General features: G+C 42.9%; 1 protein-coding gene across 2 annotated transcripts in view; it reads right to left on the bottom strand.

Moving 5' to 3' along the window:
• LOC134432741 (V-set domain containing T-cell activation inhibitor 1-like) overlaps nucleotides 1-2,868 on the bottom strand; it is a 34,760-nt gene extending 31,892 nt beyond the window's left edge. Inside the window, exons 1-2 of one of the 2 annotated variants that reach the window (XM_063181647.1) lie at nucleotides 2,680-2,868; nucleotides 270-393 (exon numbers count right to left, since the gene is read on the bottom strand). The gene's annotated coding sequence lies outside the window, so the exon portion shown is untranslated. The remainder of the gene's footprint in view (nucleotides 1-269; nucleotides 394-2,679) is intronic. The other variant, XM_063181639.1, reaches the window with a different exon arrangement.
• Between the last annotated feature and the right edge of the window lie 12,704 nt (nucleotides 2,869-15,572).

The raw sequence follows: 15,572 nt of genomic DNA on the forward strand, positions 1-15,572 counted from the left end.
TGCTGTTTTAAAAACATGTGAGCAGATGTGACCTGAAATCAATGAATGGAACTCTCTGAGGCTCAGGCTGCTTTGAAAAATATGACAGCAGGTACACTCACAATGTGTACACATCCCCAAATGTCCCTGAAAATTGTCAGTGCTCGATGAGCACAGTCACTGAGGTGTGTTCAAGTGTGTGTGTGTATCTAACTTAAGGTAGCAGAAAATATCTCATTGCTCAGAGGACAGTTTTATGCATTTTCCTCTCCTTCCCTTATTTCTCTCACCTGTTGTTGAACCAAAGCTCAGTCATGGGCATGTCCCAGCTCCTGGACTGTCACCTTTGGTGGCTGTTCAGGGATGCTCAGCTTCCACAGGAGGCAGGTGCTTTGTCCTGACAGGGAGGGAGGGCTGTAACACAGATCAGAAAAGGAAAGTGAGAAGGGTGTGAAAGAAAAACCAGCTAAACTCTTTCAAAGGAGTCTAAATACTCATCATAGAATGATTTGGAAGTGACCCTGAAAGATCATCTTGTTCCAACCTCCCCTGCCATGGGCAAGGACATCTTCTACTATACCAGTGACACATCCAATCTGACCTGGATGCTTCCAAGGATGGGGCATCCACAGCTTCTCTGGGAAACCCATTTTAGTGCCCCACCACTCTGACAGTAAAGAATTTTTTCCTTGTATGCAACCTCCATCTACCCTTTTCCAGTTTAAAATCATTGTTGTTTGTCCTGTCACTACAGGCCTTGGTAAAAAGTCTCTTTTTTAGCAGCCCCTGGAAGGCCCCTCTGAGATCTCCACAGAGCCCTCTCCAGGCTGAACAACCTCAATTCTCTCTATCTGTGTTCAGAGGGGAGGTGTTCCAGCACTGATTGGTTCTGTGGACTTTTTCTGGCTTCTGTTTTATGTTAGCAGAAAACTGTAGATAAGTGACAAGGTGGGGAAATCCAAGAAGGCCCCTAAAGACCTCACTGCACCTGTCTATTGGCTTTTTTTTCTTTTTTCCTTAAAGAATATATATGTTTTTTCTTTTACAGAATGAAATGTTCTTCTCCCACCCATCCCTCACCTCCCACCAAACACTGAGTGGCTTTTCTGGAGATAAAATGTGCAGAACTGGTGACTTTTCTCCCAAAAGATCAGTCTCCTGAGTGTAGTATATACCCATGGAATCTTTTTTTAGGGCTTTCCCAATTGGGGAAAGCCTAACAGAATTATTTGTAACACTCATCTTGCCAAATATTCCAATAACCTGGTCTGTATTACAAAAAGAGCACTAGGAGCAGAAAATTTCCTGTCATCTCCTTTCCCTTTCCAGAAATAGATAAATAATTTCTCTGGAATGAAAAATATGTGCTGATTTCCACATTTGCACTACTTACACTAGTGTTACCAAGATAAACTCAAAAAAATGGCAAGTTTTGATTTAATGAGAACTGAAATCTATAGCTCTGTCATTTCACTTCTTCCTCAGGATTCACTTTTAGTCAACTGGTGAAACATTTCTATTTAGCATTCAAAAAGGCAAGATTACCTAGCATGAGCTGGCTCTTGAGGGGGGTCTGAGTTCCAGGTTCACACGGAGGAGGTGTGAGAAATTGATCTTTGTGGCATTTGTTGCTCTGTACTTCTCTCAGGTGTCTTTCTCCTGCCTTCCTATGTCCCTGCATTAATTTGGTGGGTACAGACAGTCCCCTCTAAAGGCAGCAAGGTGCTACCAAGAATAAAACTAGATTTTAAGATAGGAAAACTGTTTTAAATGCCTTGTTCTAGGGATTGGCTTGTACATCTATTGCTGTGTAGGTTTTGTGGTTTGTTTTTTAATTAATCTAATATAAATCTGTCAAAATCAAGGCACCGGGTTTCTCTGGAGCCTTTGTGCAACAGAATTTGTTTATTTTTATCTTATTTTTTTTTCCAAACTCCACCACCACTTGTAATAGAAACCACAGTGACTCAGTTTGGGAAAACCCTCCTGTGCAGTTGTTTGCTCTTTCTAGTCTTGTCACTCTTACACTTGACTTCTTCACTACCTGCAGCCTGCATCCTGGGACCTCTTGCCTTCCTTTTTAGCTGCTGTTACTCTGCAGATTGTGAACAGAGACCATTCAGAACCTGAGGAGCCACGCAGAGCTCTCTTTCTGTCTTGGCTGCTGAATGTCCTGAGCTTTTGCTCTTGCTCAGGTGACATTTTGAGGCAGCAAGTGTGATTTGATTGTTTTCAGCCTGGTGTTTGTCCCCTGAATTTCACTAAACTCCCTGTTCAGTCACTTGTGTCAGTGTGCCACTTTAATGGCTAAGGAAAAGCAAAAAGGTGAGAGCAGAAATAAAGGCAAAGTGGTGCTCAGTGAGAAAACTAGTTGGAAATGCCTTTTGTTTTAGTGGTGGCCTCTCTTTCCATCCTGCAGTCTGAGCACACACACCCCAGCTGGGAGCCAGCACAGGGGAGAGCAGTTACACAAATGGGAACCCCCTCAGTCTGGAGATTTTCCTCTCTGGAAAACTGTTGCTAATGACAAAGAATAAAAAAACAACCCCCCAGGCCTAATCCACATGGCTTCTTTTTCATTTTCACCCATGGAAACGTCATCTGAAGCAAGTGCAAAAGACCTCAGCCAAACCCCATAGCCCAAATACTGAAATTTTAGCACTTTCTCATCCAATATAGAAAACTTGATCTCTTGCTTACCTCTGTGGGATCTCCCCGTGTCCCTCTGCACGTGCTGAGATCCAGACGTGCTGCTGCTGCAAGGAGCTCCTGTGTGAATGAGGAAGTGCTGGAGCAGGGCAGGATGTAAGTGAGCAGTGACTCAGAGAATTCAGGGGCTGTGTCTCCAGCCAAGCTGAGGAATACATGGAAATATTGTCAGCTCTCACCATAGCCTGTGCAGCTGACACAGGCTCTTGCAAACTACCAATAGAAAAAGCTGAGGAGTTACCCCTTTACCAATAGAAAAAGCTCAGGATCCACCTTTGATCTTTTCCCAGAATTTAGCTATTTATGATAATGCAGCCTTCAGATATTGCAATTCCTTCTAGGAGGACTTTGCCTTATAGTTAAGCATTTCTTTGCATGAATGTGCTGCTTGAAAATGTTCAGAACAAGGATTTTGCCAGTGTTTCTGAAACAACTCTGTCTCTCAGCTTAAGCAGGCACTTGAGACTTTGCTTAGTTCTTTCTACTGAGGAAAAAAATAATTAAAAAACTTTTATCTTGCATTGACATCAGTCAAAAGTGATTGTATTTGGTTTCCTTTGCAGCTGAGCACTGACGCTACCCTTCGCAGTTTCTAAGCATTCCTTTCCAAACTCTACAGTGCCAAAAAAAGCTGTTTCTTTTATTTGCTCTGCAATCAAGCAAAGCTTTTTCCCTGGTTCTCTGCTTCTGATGTGCAGGTTCTGAGCAATATTTACCCCTTATGTCTTCAGCCAGCCATGGCAGAAGCCTTTCTTTTTCTCCTTGAGAGCTCTTGCAAGTCGCTGAGCTGTGGGTCTGGCACGATCTGCTGTTGCATTTCATAAAGAAATTTATGTTTTCCTTTCAATGGGCATTTGCTGCCAAGGGCATTTCTTCACAAGGGTGGTTTGGTTTTTGTTTTGCACATAGTTGCATAATTGCATAATTCAGCAATTGTGGAAAAATATGTTTGGTGTATTCTGTTCAACACTTATTCAAACTCTGGTTTCTGGGTAGTCTCTCTTGCATTGAATTGAATCCTCTGACATCTCCCTTTATTTACTTTACAGCTGTATACACACACTTCTTAATTCACTATTAGTGTTGAAATTTACATTATATAAACATGCCATAAAATACATACCCATTGATTTGAATTATTATAAAAAAGTATTAAATAATATTTACTCTTGAAAAGAAATAATACAAATACAACCACTGTTCTCATTTATCTCAGCTCCTTCTCTGCTTGGGTTAAGAGAGAGTTTGCTATTTAATCATGCTGGAAGAATTTAAATATTAACATGTAACACTCACACAAAAAATTACTTAAACTTTAGAATAAGCCTGTTTGGGTTTTGTTACTTGTTTTTATTTTTGGGGTTTTTTTGGGGGGTGGGTTTTTGTTTTTTTTTGTTTTTGTTTTTTTGGGGTTTTTTTTGTATTAAGCTAGAAGTTAAGTAATTGAAAAAAGTCTAGAAAATCATCTTTCATTATACTAGAAAATAAACAAAGCCACTCACACTCTATTTAACTGTTTTAAAAGTAAGACTTAGCAAATCAGTCAGCTTGATGGTATTATTTGAGCAATATGTAATTTCTCACTCAGATAGGGCTGTAATGGATTTGCTCATTCTCCCCTGTGGCAGTGATAATCCAGACTATTTCCCGAGGCACTTCACTTTTGGAAAGATTTGAATGTCTGATGCAACTCATATTTAGATGTGCGGAAGACAGAGCAGGGGAATAAACTTGTGAGTTTGTAGAAGTTATTTTCTCACTAGCACTGAAAGACAGAAGTGGAAGACTTCCAATACTAGAATTCATGATTAAGTACCAAAACCATCTATGGCTGCACTAATGTCAAGAGAAAGTTGTATTTGTGTTTTTTTCCCCCCTCGTTCTCTTCTGAGAGCTACTCTTCTGGAAGATCCTAATCCTACTCTGAGAGCTCCTCTCACAACAGCAAAAGCATTGTCCAAGTTAACTCGTTTGCTGGAATCTGACTCAGAGGTGCCATGTCCTGCTCCAGATGAAAGAAAATCACTCCATAACAGAGATTAAGGATGTGACCTTAATGCTTCATAGGTTAATTCCTTATTTACGTGCTTTGAACAAGACCAAATTTAAACTATCGGCTGAAGTAATTCCCCTGTGTGTCCGGTGATTCCAACAGCCTTTTCCCCTACATCCCTTTAAAGTCCTATGTCTTTAAATACAAGTTTTTCTTATGTTTTGTTTCCAAGTGCCCTGCCTGGTGATTAAGTACCTCTTAGCAAAAAACCTCATGAGGATGGAAAGGCTGCTGTGTTCCAGCTTTGTGCTTAGATACCCTCTGTGCCTTCCATTATTTTCTCATGTTATTGCTGTGGAGGAGGTAGCAGGTAGGGATCACCAATCCATTCTTTCAAAACCTCTCAGCTGTGGGGTCCCAGTTGTGGGTTTCTCTGGGTCTGGGTTGAAGGCACTTGAGACAGTAATTCATGTTCAGACTAGGCAAAATATTGCCTGCAGGTTGAGGGAGGTGATCCCTTCCCTCTCCTGAGCACTAATGAGGGGAATTTCTGGAGTTCTGGGCTCCCCCATACAATAAATATATCAATCTAAAGGGGAGATAGAGTAGATAGGTGTTTATTATTTCTTATCAGTAAAACAGTCTCACTAATGTGAGTTCTGCAGCTTTTCATCAGAAGGCACAAAATGGCCAACAATCTCTTGGTACAAGGTCTTTTAAGACTGAACTATCCAATGAAGAACTGACACCTGGATTATTTTCCCTTTTACCCCAATAACTGATCCCACAGAGCTGCAATGGGGACTTTTCTGCCCAATTACAAAATGCCACCCAAACCCATGGAGAAGAAGGAAGAAGCAGCATGAAGAAGAAACCCAGGACAACACCCTGTGCCCTCCATCTTGCTTCCATCCACAACACACTAAAAACGTCCAAACCTCAATTTCTCACCAAGTGATACACCTACACTACTTTCTATAACTTGTTTCACACTTCTGTGGATTCTGGTCTATCTTGAAGTCTGGGAAACTTTCTCCATGGATGAGGGTCAGAGTCAGTGCTCCCCAGGGGGTCAGGGCACCCCAGAGCAGACAGACAAATATTCCCTGTGCCCTGGGTTTCCACACTCAGCATACAAAAATACAGGAGCCACAGACACTTGTGGACATTTAATGGTCTGGATGAAGGCTGTGGGTCTGGTGGGCAGGGCCATACAGTTTTAACTCAATTTGATTTTCAGTGATAAATACAAAGGAGTCATACTGATCTGTGGTGACTGCTCACCAGGATAAACCTTTCCAGTGTGTGGTTGAGCTTTGGTTTGGAGTTGATTTTTGTTGGAGATGATTTTTTTTTTTCCCAGGCTCATCAATGGCTCATGTGATAGAAGAGAGGTGCTGTGATTGCTGAGTGTTCCACTGAGCATAGTCAATCTTGGAAGAAAAATTAAGACTTGGCAGCAGTGCAATGCTGGCTTATAATTGTTTATCTTGACAGAAAGAAAAGACTGAAAGAAATATTTTTCTCTTTCTAGCCTTCCTGTTCTTCCAACATTTTCCTATTAAACTTAGCATGGGTTGAGTGACCTGAAGGAGAGTGCTGTTATGGCTGTAAGCTTTCAAAACCCAGCCATAATTTTTCCACAGAGTGGTTGAACTTGGAAGAGACCTTTGTAAGTGATCTGCTTCTGCTCCCCTGCTCAAGCCAGGTCACCTACTTGATCTTCAGACAGAGCCTTCTGTGTGGGCCCGTGTCCTCTGCAGAGAGCCTGGCTCTGTCCTCTTTGCACCCTCCCTGGAGGCATTTCCATACTCTGATGGAATCCTACCCGAGCCTCCTCTGCCCCAGGCAGGACAGCCCCAGCTCTCTCAGCCTTTCCTCACAGTCTCTTCAGCATCCTTGTGGCCCTTCACTCTCTCCCCTTTAGATTGATATATTTATTGTATGGGGGAGCTCAGAACTCCAGAAATTCCCCTCATTAATGCTGAGGAGAGGGAAGGGATCACCTCCCTCAGCCTGCAGGCAATATTTTGCCTAGTGCAGCTCAGGATGCCTTTAACCTTCTTTGCCACAAGGATACAGTGCTGACTTGTGTCCAACATGGATCCTTTTTTTCTCTTCTTGAAGACAGGGGTGATGTTTGTTCTCCTCTACCTCTGCTCACAATTGCCATCATCCATCAAGGATTATCCAGAGTGGCCTTGCAATGATGTCTGCCAGCTCCCTCAGCACTCATTGGTGCAACCCATCAAAACCTTGAATGGAACAAAATCCAGGTGGATTTTGGTTTTTTTTAAACCTCATTTCTGCATGCTCAGACAGTGTCTCTGTTCCTTCCATGTTATCCACCCCTGCTCCACCCTCTTCCTGCTTCCTTTTGTCAGGATCTCCTTGTTCATCCTTTCAGGCCTCTTGGTATGTTCTTGCTTGTTTTTTTTTTTTTGGCTTCCTACACATTGCAATGAAGCAAGCACAGAACAAAACCTTGTTGAGACAAGCTACCAAGCCAACACAAATCCTTATGCTGGCTCACTTACTACAGGCCATTGTCTAATGTCTTGTTGGTTTTCAGTCCCTGGGGCTCCTCACTTCAGTGTTTGGAGATATTCACATGATCAGTACCTTTGTCATGCTGCTTTTAGGGTGTCTAAATGTGCTTTCTCCCCTCTATTGGCTATATTCTGCATATTTGCTAAAAGGTTTCCAACTAAAGCAAAATACAGCCTGCTTCTCCACAGAACACAACTCTCTTTTTTTTTTACCAAATGCAGTTGCCCACACATCTGCTAATTCAAACACTGTGAATCAGATGCTTTCTAAAATCAGAGCCAGACTGTTTTCGTCACCTATAAGTGAATTGTTGGAAGAATGAATAACTTATATATTTTAATTTCCTGTATCTGGAATTTAAACTTGCATTCAACTAAGTACTGGTGCAGACTGGTCAAGGGACTTGTGTATTTTCATTTGGTGGTATTATAGCATGTTGTAGCCTTGCAATATTCCTTTTTCTATTTGTTTATTTCCTCTCTGCTTGTGTTGTTATCCAAATGGCTCCTAAGCCTGCTGGCAGAGTTCTCCATAAAAGTGAGTATTTTTTTGCCTGTTCATCTCATATTGGTGATTGTATCTGGTATAACTGATAAATGTGAGTTTTTCTCTTTGCCCTGCTCCCCATTTTGTTATCAGATTAACCAAATAACAGATCAGATTAAACAAATAATACAATCCTCACCAAGCTCTCCCCACAGGAAAATGCAAACTCCATTTGTCATTCTGAACAGAAGACAGCAAGGTTGTTTGGGTAAGGCAGTACAGACCAGCGGTATCTTGTCCTGCCCACCTTCTCTGCTTCCTGTTGATAAACCTTAATCCTTCTCCAGTTCAAGTGGAAACCAAAAGACTTCAAATGAGGCTAGTGAGCACCTGAATCTGTGTTCTTTTTTTGTCATTTTGGATTTGGCTGCAGAGTGGGGCTTTCCAGCCCTGGTTGTGCCTGCTTTCCCTGGTTTCCCCATGTTTAGCTCATACCTTATGTGGTTAGGACTCTCACCCCAGGGTGAGGGCAGATGCAGACACATGAAGAATTAATGAGTTTTCAAGCTGGCTTTTGAACCACTTGAGCACCAGTGGGAGACCTTTCCTGGTGCAGCCATAGTAGCAAAATTGAAGCAGTGTGTTCAGTTGCAAAGGAGGAGGTGACAGCCAGCAGCATTACTGTCCAAGAGATGTGCAAGTCCTGGCAATGGGAGACACTTGGCAAGAAATGTGCATCTGTTACTGAGGCCTGATGACCTGAACATGCCAGCAGGGATGGGAACAAAAATTCAGCTTGACTGTGAGAAAGGAACGAATGTGAAGCTGATCTTCGCTACTGCTTTTGTCAGTCTGATCCTTTAAGTGATAAAGCTTTTGGGTCAATCAATTAGCTGTTTGTTGCTCTCTGAATTCAGTTCCCCCCTTTTTTCAGGGTACCCTGCAGTGGGTGGCTGCCCAAGGACTCAGGATCTCAGACACTCAAGGGAAGATTTGTATTTTTCTGTAAAGGTGTTGATGCTTGTATTTGCCACAAGGCTTCTGGATTTTCCTAGGGAATAGCAGCAAGCACTGAGAGGTGTTGGAAATGTAATTTTCTCCATGTATGGTTGCTTTTCTCCCAGCATAAGCAAGACATAAAATAGACTATTTCAGTTGGGCAGGGCGTGCTTTAATCAGGTGGGGGGAAGTCTCTGCTCAGCCTAGAAATGTGCAGGGAGCACACCCACCTTGTGAAAGGTATTTAACATTCCAACCAGCTCATTTGCAGCTATAATAGTATTTGGGGGTGTAACTGGGTTCCTCTCTGGGCCTGTGAATTGTGTAAGTCAGGAATTGAGCAGAGGTACCTGGGGGAGGTTCAGCACAGTCCCAGTGTGAAAAATGTGTATTTTATGATTGACTTGTCTCAAATATTAAAGTGAATATTATATGTGTTGTGCTAGAAAGTAATGCTGTATTAAGTCTCTTAAGTAGTGTGTTAAATATAGTTTTAGGTTATAAAAAATGTTAAAATAGAAACTATGCTACGTAGGATACTTTTTTTAAAGAAAGGACTCTCGGTGAGATAGCAGCCACAGGACATCTAAATCTTTCAGAGAAAGAGAATTTGTTGCTCCATTACCAGATTTAACGAACTTCTTCCTGCCTCAAAGGCGCTGTCAGGATTCAGAGGAAGAAGTTGACAATGATCAGACAGAATCCTGTATTTGAATGGAATTTATGCATCATGTATGAGGTGTATGAATATGCAACAGGTTTTTTTTGTAAGGGTTAATCCTTTGTTAACGTGTGTCCTTGTTCGGGCTTGTGCTGCCTAGAAAAATGTACCCAGACATTTGTAATTCTTTGTCTCTATTGTCTCATGTTGTCCTAATTCAAATTGGCCAAATTATTATTACTCTAATTTTATCACTACTTTTATAATAATTTTATTATTATTCAACTTTTGAAATTTTAAAAACAAGTGATTGGCATTTTTCACACCCCGCAATGCCATTTGCACTTCTCCAGTGATGCAACTGCTTAGTAAGACTAATTATAGGAGAGGTTCTTCCATTTCATGGCAGGCATACCATGAGATCCGAGAACAAAAAAATCCTACAGCTTGGTTTATGCTGTCAGACCCGTTCTCTGTGCTGTCGTGTGAGAGCTTTGTCAAGCCTGATGTGTTCATTTCTGAACACAACTGCAGATCCAGCCACTCTTCTTATATTTTGTAGAGGGTTTTTTTGTCTCTGAAGGGTTATGTGTTAATGTGAATGTTAGCAAGCAATTAAAGTGCCCATTCTGCAGTTGTTAATGGCAGTCCTTTACCCCTGGCCTATCAGAAGTTGGTCTAATAGTGGGGAAATTGTTTAATTCAGCAACACCTGCTGTGCTGTGAGTGTCCAAAGGCCCTTAAAGCAGCACCTTCCCTGTGGCTGTGACCCACAGGGACAGCAAGGTGAGCAGGGACTTTGTGATGGGAGAGGTATATAGCAGCAAATCTTCAGATCTTTGAACTCACCTTATCTAAAAATCAAAATTTATTTCTAAATTTCGTGATAGGAAGCACAATTTTTCCTAGTGTGAAAGTTCAGGCAGGCCCTAATAGCTGTCTGTAATTAACTTGCTGGTATTCTGCCAACCTGTGGGGAGCAGCTCCTCAAGAGGGCAAAAAATATTCTGTGCTGTCTTGGCAGTGAACAGGGACATGAGCTTTGACATGTTGGTGTGCAGGGGGAGATGACAGGAATATCAATCTTCCCTAATGTGCCAGTACCAGTCATTGGTTTTTCTGGGTCTGGATTGAAGGAATTTGAGACAGTAATTCTTGTTCAGACTCAGGTGTTTATTATTTCTTATCAGTAAAACAGTCTCACTACTGTGAGTTCTGCAGCTTTTCATCAGAAGGCACAAAATGGCAACAATCTCTTGGTACAAGGTCTTTTAAGACTAAACTATCCAATGAAGAACTGACACCTGGATTATTTTCCCTTTTAAACCAATAACTGATCCCAAAGAACTGCAATGGGGACTTTTCTGCCCAATTACAAAATGCCACCCAAACCCATGGAGAAGAAGGAAGAAGAAGCATGAAGAACAAACCCAGGACAACACCCTGTGCCCTCCATCTTGCTTCCATCCACAACACACTAAAAACCCCAAAACCTCAATTTCTCACCAAGTGATACACCTACACTGCTCTCTGTAATTTATTTCACACTTTTGTGGATTCCAGTCTATCTTGAAGTCAGGGAGACTTTCTCCATGGATGAGGGTCAGAGTCAGTGCTGCCCTGGGTGTCAGGGCACCCCAGAGCAGACACAGAAATGTTCCCAGTGCCCTGGGTTTCCACAGCTCCCCAAAAAACAAACAGTCTGACTGAAAGCAGTGACATTCCAGTTGTGTTTGCATCCAGGCTGTGACAGTCCTGCCACCCACACAAGGATGCTTTGGGATCCATGTGCTTTCTTGCTTATCTCCTTGCAAAATTTGACCAGCATTTGGCACACTGCTGAATTTCACTTCATCTCTGCTCAAATACACTTCTGCATGTGGCTGCTTTGTGCTCCCCTCTCAGTTGTGCTGAGGGCTTGCATGGAGCTTCCAGCTGATAGGATAGATCAGAGAGATGTTATAAAAGTGTTTATTGGCAGGCTGGGTGCTCTGCCCCATCACCTGGCAGTGCAGAGATTGAGATTACAGCTTGCTTTGTAAAAGGTGTAGTGAGAGATCAGTAAAACTGCTGGGCTGTAAAGCCAGGCCTGTGTAGGAGGGGTTTAGGGTCCATTGCCAGCTTCTCACCTGATTTCTGCCCAGGTGCAAAAGTTCAGTGGGTTTGCTCTTTGCTGCAGCATTGCCTGGAGACTAAACCAAACAATTCCTTTCCTGTCCTGCCCTTCAACCACACCCCAAATCTCCTGAAAAATGTTCAGGCAGGGGCACACCTCTTGTGCCTGGGATCTCTTGTGGCTGTAGTGTGCTTCAGCCTGAGCACCTGTGACCTGGGAACAATAAAACCAGGTTTAATGCAAAAGTTGATAAAGTATGAAATGGAGGAGGTGCTTGACACATGGATTATCTACTACTGTTTCCCAAGACTTGAAGGTCTATTGATGCAATAAATGCAGCCACAGACTCTGGTGGATTCCTTTGGCCAAGTTTTCTGTTTCTGAGGAACCATTTTTTGACTTTGTTTAGAAATCATTTTCTACCCAGATTATGTTGTGATTCAGTAGGAATTTCTCAAAAATGAAGCTGAGACACATTATATGAAGTTGGTCTGCAGTTAACACGTTGCCAGAAATGCTGATGAAAGGCACTGACTCGCTCTGTGCATGCCTGATAGTCTTTGGTTAATCATTCCAGCTGGCCAGAGTGTATGTTTGGTAGCTCTTCTTTATGGGCTATTTTAAATAAAAATAAATTAAAAACCAATCTGTTTCCCCCAGAAGCCTTCATCTCCTGAGGACTGGCAAATTGTCACTAAAAATAAATTAAATACTAATAAATTTCCTCCACAAGCCTTCATCTCCTGAGGACTGGCAAAGTGTCACTGGGCTGGAGCAGCTTAAAATATTTTCTTTTTTTCCCTCTTGCTTTCTTGTTCCTCTTCTCAGTTGGATTGAACTGTCCCATACAAAACAGCATGGGCAGGCAGCTGTCTGTCTCATGGTAGTCACGAAAAATGCAGCTTCAAATAATGAACAGATAATTTGAAGTTAAACAGAACAGTTGTGTGAAGTTTGGGGGTTAGTTATTTATGTGTTTAATTTTGTATTATTTTATTTTTTCCTGCTCAAAGGCACTTACCCCTCAGCAGTGGGGCGTGCCCATGATCCCTAATGGGATCCCCACCTGATGAGAAGAGACCTGGCACCAAGGCTCACCCTGCCAGGGACCCCTGGAGACTTCCCTGACTCCAAAGCCACTTCCTCAGTTTCTCCAGTCCTTCAGTTTCTGGGCATGCTTTCTGTGCCAGCAGGTGCCAGGAGGGCAGGAGACCTTCCTGGGGTGGTGTCCCTCTGCCTCACCCTGTGCAGAATCAGTCAATGAAATCTCCTGGAAGGCGTGGGCATTATCTGGCCAGCCCTCCTGCCTTGTTCAGTAGGTCAGGAACCAGCACAAGGCTGGATTTTTCTCATGGTTTTGATAAGAGAATTCAATAACATATCTTGAATAAGATAGCAGCCCTCTGTGCTGCAGACACAGCCAGGTGGAAATCTGGGCATACCCAGACTTAGTTCATGAGGGCAGGGAAAACCAAAGCAAAGGCTTTGAAAGACCAGGTTTGTGATAGGACTTGTAGTCCTTTGCTGACACAGAGTTTAATCACACTGATCTGAGCTGGTTAATAAAACTTCCAACAAGGTGATAAAGATATTTCATGTTTGCCTACTGTTATAAAATTAGCTACAGCTCAGGCATTTTACACCTTTATTCCATAACCTATTTTTAGTTACAGTAACTGTGATAACTGCAGTGGTGATGCATTTTAGAAGCTAGGTAGCACAATAATGGTAAGGCTGATTGACAGAGAGATGAATTGAGAGGTGTAGAGTTGCTTCTAGTCCAGCATGATGCTGTGGAAAATTTATTTTTGCAGGCAAATATGATCTTGTTTCGAAACTGCAGTCTCAGGCCTGTAAGAGGGATGACATGTGACAGCACAGATCTGGCAAAAGAAATTAAGAAAACATTTTCAGTCACTCCCTGTCCACATTATGGCTGTGTTACTGTTGCTTCTTACTGACAGATTCTTTAGACTTCCAGTTTGAATGAGAGATATCTTTTTCTTCCTTCTAAATTTTTTAGAGGTGATTTTTTTTTTTTTGGTGCTGTGTAATCCAATTCAAAATTAGCAAACAGCTTCTGTTGACTTATGATGTCTGCTGGGGTGGAAGCTGCACAAAAGTAGACTTTCCAGTCCAGCAAGTGGAAAAAGGTCTCTGCAAGCTGGAGATGGGAGTGTAAGCACCAAGTCAGCTCCAGGCAGCCTCGTGTGACTCTGAGCATGACTCTGTGTCCATTTGTCCTTAGCTGCATTTCTTGGAATTACAGAATAACAAATAAGTAATTTATTAGTAAATTGTTGAGACCTGTTTTGGGCAAGTTCAAAGGTCTGCCTAAGCATCCTTGATCTATGAGCATCTATCCTTACATAGCAGTTTCTGTGCCAGACTGAAATGAGAGACAGGCTCTTTCCTAACAATATGCAAACAAAGAGTTTGTGATTAACAGCAGTGTCACAAGCAGCTGCCAAGGGCTTGCATTGGACATCAAGGAGCATGGTTCAGATGCAGTAATTATGCTAAGTGGTGCTGATAACACAGGAAATGTTGGAAGCATTTTTCCTTTGTTGGAAGGTAATTGTACAATGACCTGTTGTCACCTAAGTGCATTCATCCTGAGAGATGAATGACATAGAAATCACTGCTCTGAAATTCCCTGGGGTGCCAGATGCAGAGATCACCTCCAAGGACATGTGGGGTGCCTTTTATAAACACAGAATGGGTAAGCTGGGAAGGGATCACAGTCATCCAGTCCAACCCCTCTGCTCATGCAGAGTCCCCTGGAATGTGTTTCTCAGGTTTGTGTCCAGGCAGCTTTTGAGCATCTCCAGGGGAGATCTCCACACTCTCTCTGGGCCTCCTGGTGCTCAGCCACCCTCAAAAAAAAGTTCTTCCTCATTTTCAGGTGGAACTTTCTGTCCATCAGTTTCTGCCCATTCCTCTTGTCCCATGTCTCAGCTGCTCCCTGCTCTGTCCCCTCCCTGCAGAAAATGACAGTCATGGCTCAAGTCCCCTCTCAGTTGTCTCTTCTTGGGGCTGAACAGAGCCACCTCCCTCAGTGTTCCCACATCACTGAGGTGCTCCAGTCCCCCCATCACCTTTGTACCCTTGTTCCAGACTTGCTCCAGGAGCTCCACAATAATCCTCGAGGAGGGATCAGATGACAATGATTCCATCCCTTGTCACATCATGGAGGAGGTGAAGGCCCTAATGCCCACCACATATGGAGAGGAAAAACCCCAAAAGCCTGACAGACATGGGGCTGTTTTCTCCCTGGAGTTAGGCTGGACTCAATTGTTCTTTACAGCAGTTTCTGCTCCTCTGGAAATGAGAGAAGTTAGAGAAATTACACTTGGGGGTAATATTACCTCTTGTTCATGTTTGCTACAAATATGAGAAAAATTCACTTTGAAAGCTGGGAAAGCAACAAATAAGTTTTCTTTGACATAGACCAACAGCTACTGAGAACAGACGTTGGAGTCGGGGGAGCTGGAAAAAGGGAATGGTTTTTTGAGCAAAAGAGACACTTCAACTCTCACAGGTAAAAAGATTTAAATAGTGAATCTGACAACAGGACAGATGGATCCAGATCAGTAAGTAGCAACACGTTTTCTCTTGGGGCTTTCCACTTGTGGTTTACCAGCCATGCCACAGCAAAAAGTCTTTCACTTTTCTGTGAAAGTGAGTTCATTTATTAGTCTTCCTCCAAAGCTGCATCAACTGTTGCTTTCCTGTGCATGTGTTGAAGTGAGCTGCTGTCTTTGGTGAAGGCAAACAGAGGGATGCTGGTGCTCCTGTGCAAGGCTGCTCTGGGGGAGTGTGCAATGAGCTGGTTCAGCTCTGGAAGCAGGAGTGTGTGCTGTGCCTTTGCTCTGCTTGGGGTTGAGAAGTTGGGTGAGAAGGGGATGAATCAGCCCAGGCTTAGTGCTGCCCTCAGGCCACTGCCTGCCTTTCCTGGAGTTTGTGGGGTTGTTCGAGGGATTTTGTTGTGTGAGCCAAAACAAAGCAAAGGTGATCAGCTCTGTGTTGTGTTTGCCTCCCCTAATCTGAGGCCTTTGAAAAGGAGCACTGAGGGATGT

Source organism: Melospiza melodia, chromosome 2 (genome assembly GCF_035770615.1).
Source record: "Melospiza melodia melodia isolate bMelMel2 chromosome 2, bMelMel2.pri, whole genome shotgun sequence".
NCBI classification, from domain to species: Eukaryota; Metazoa; Chordata; class Aves; order Passeriformes; family Passerellidae; genus Melospiza; species Melospiza melodia.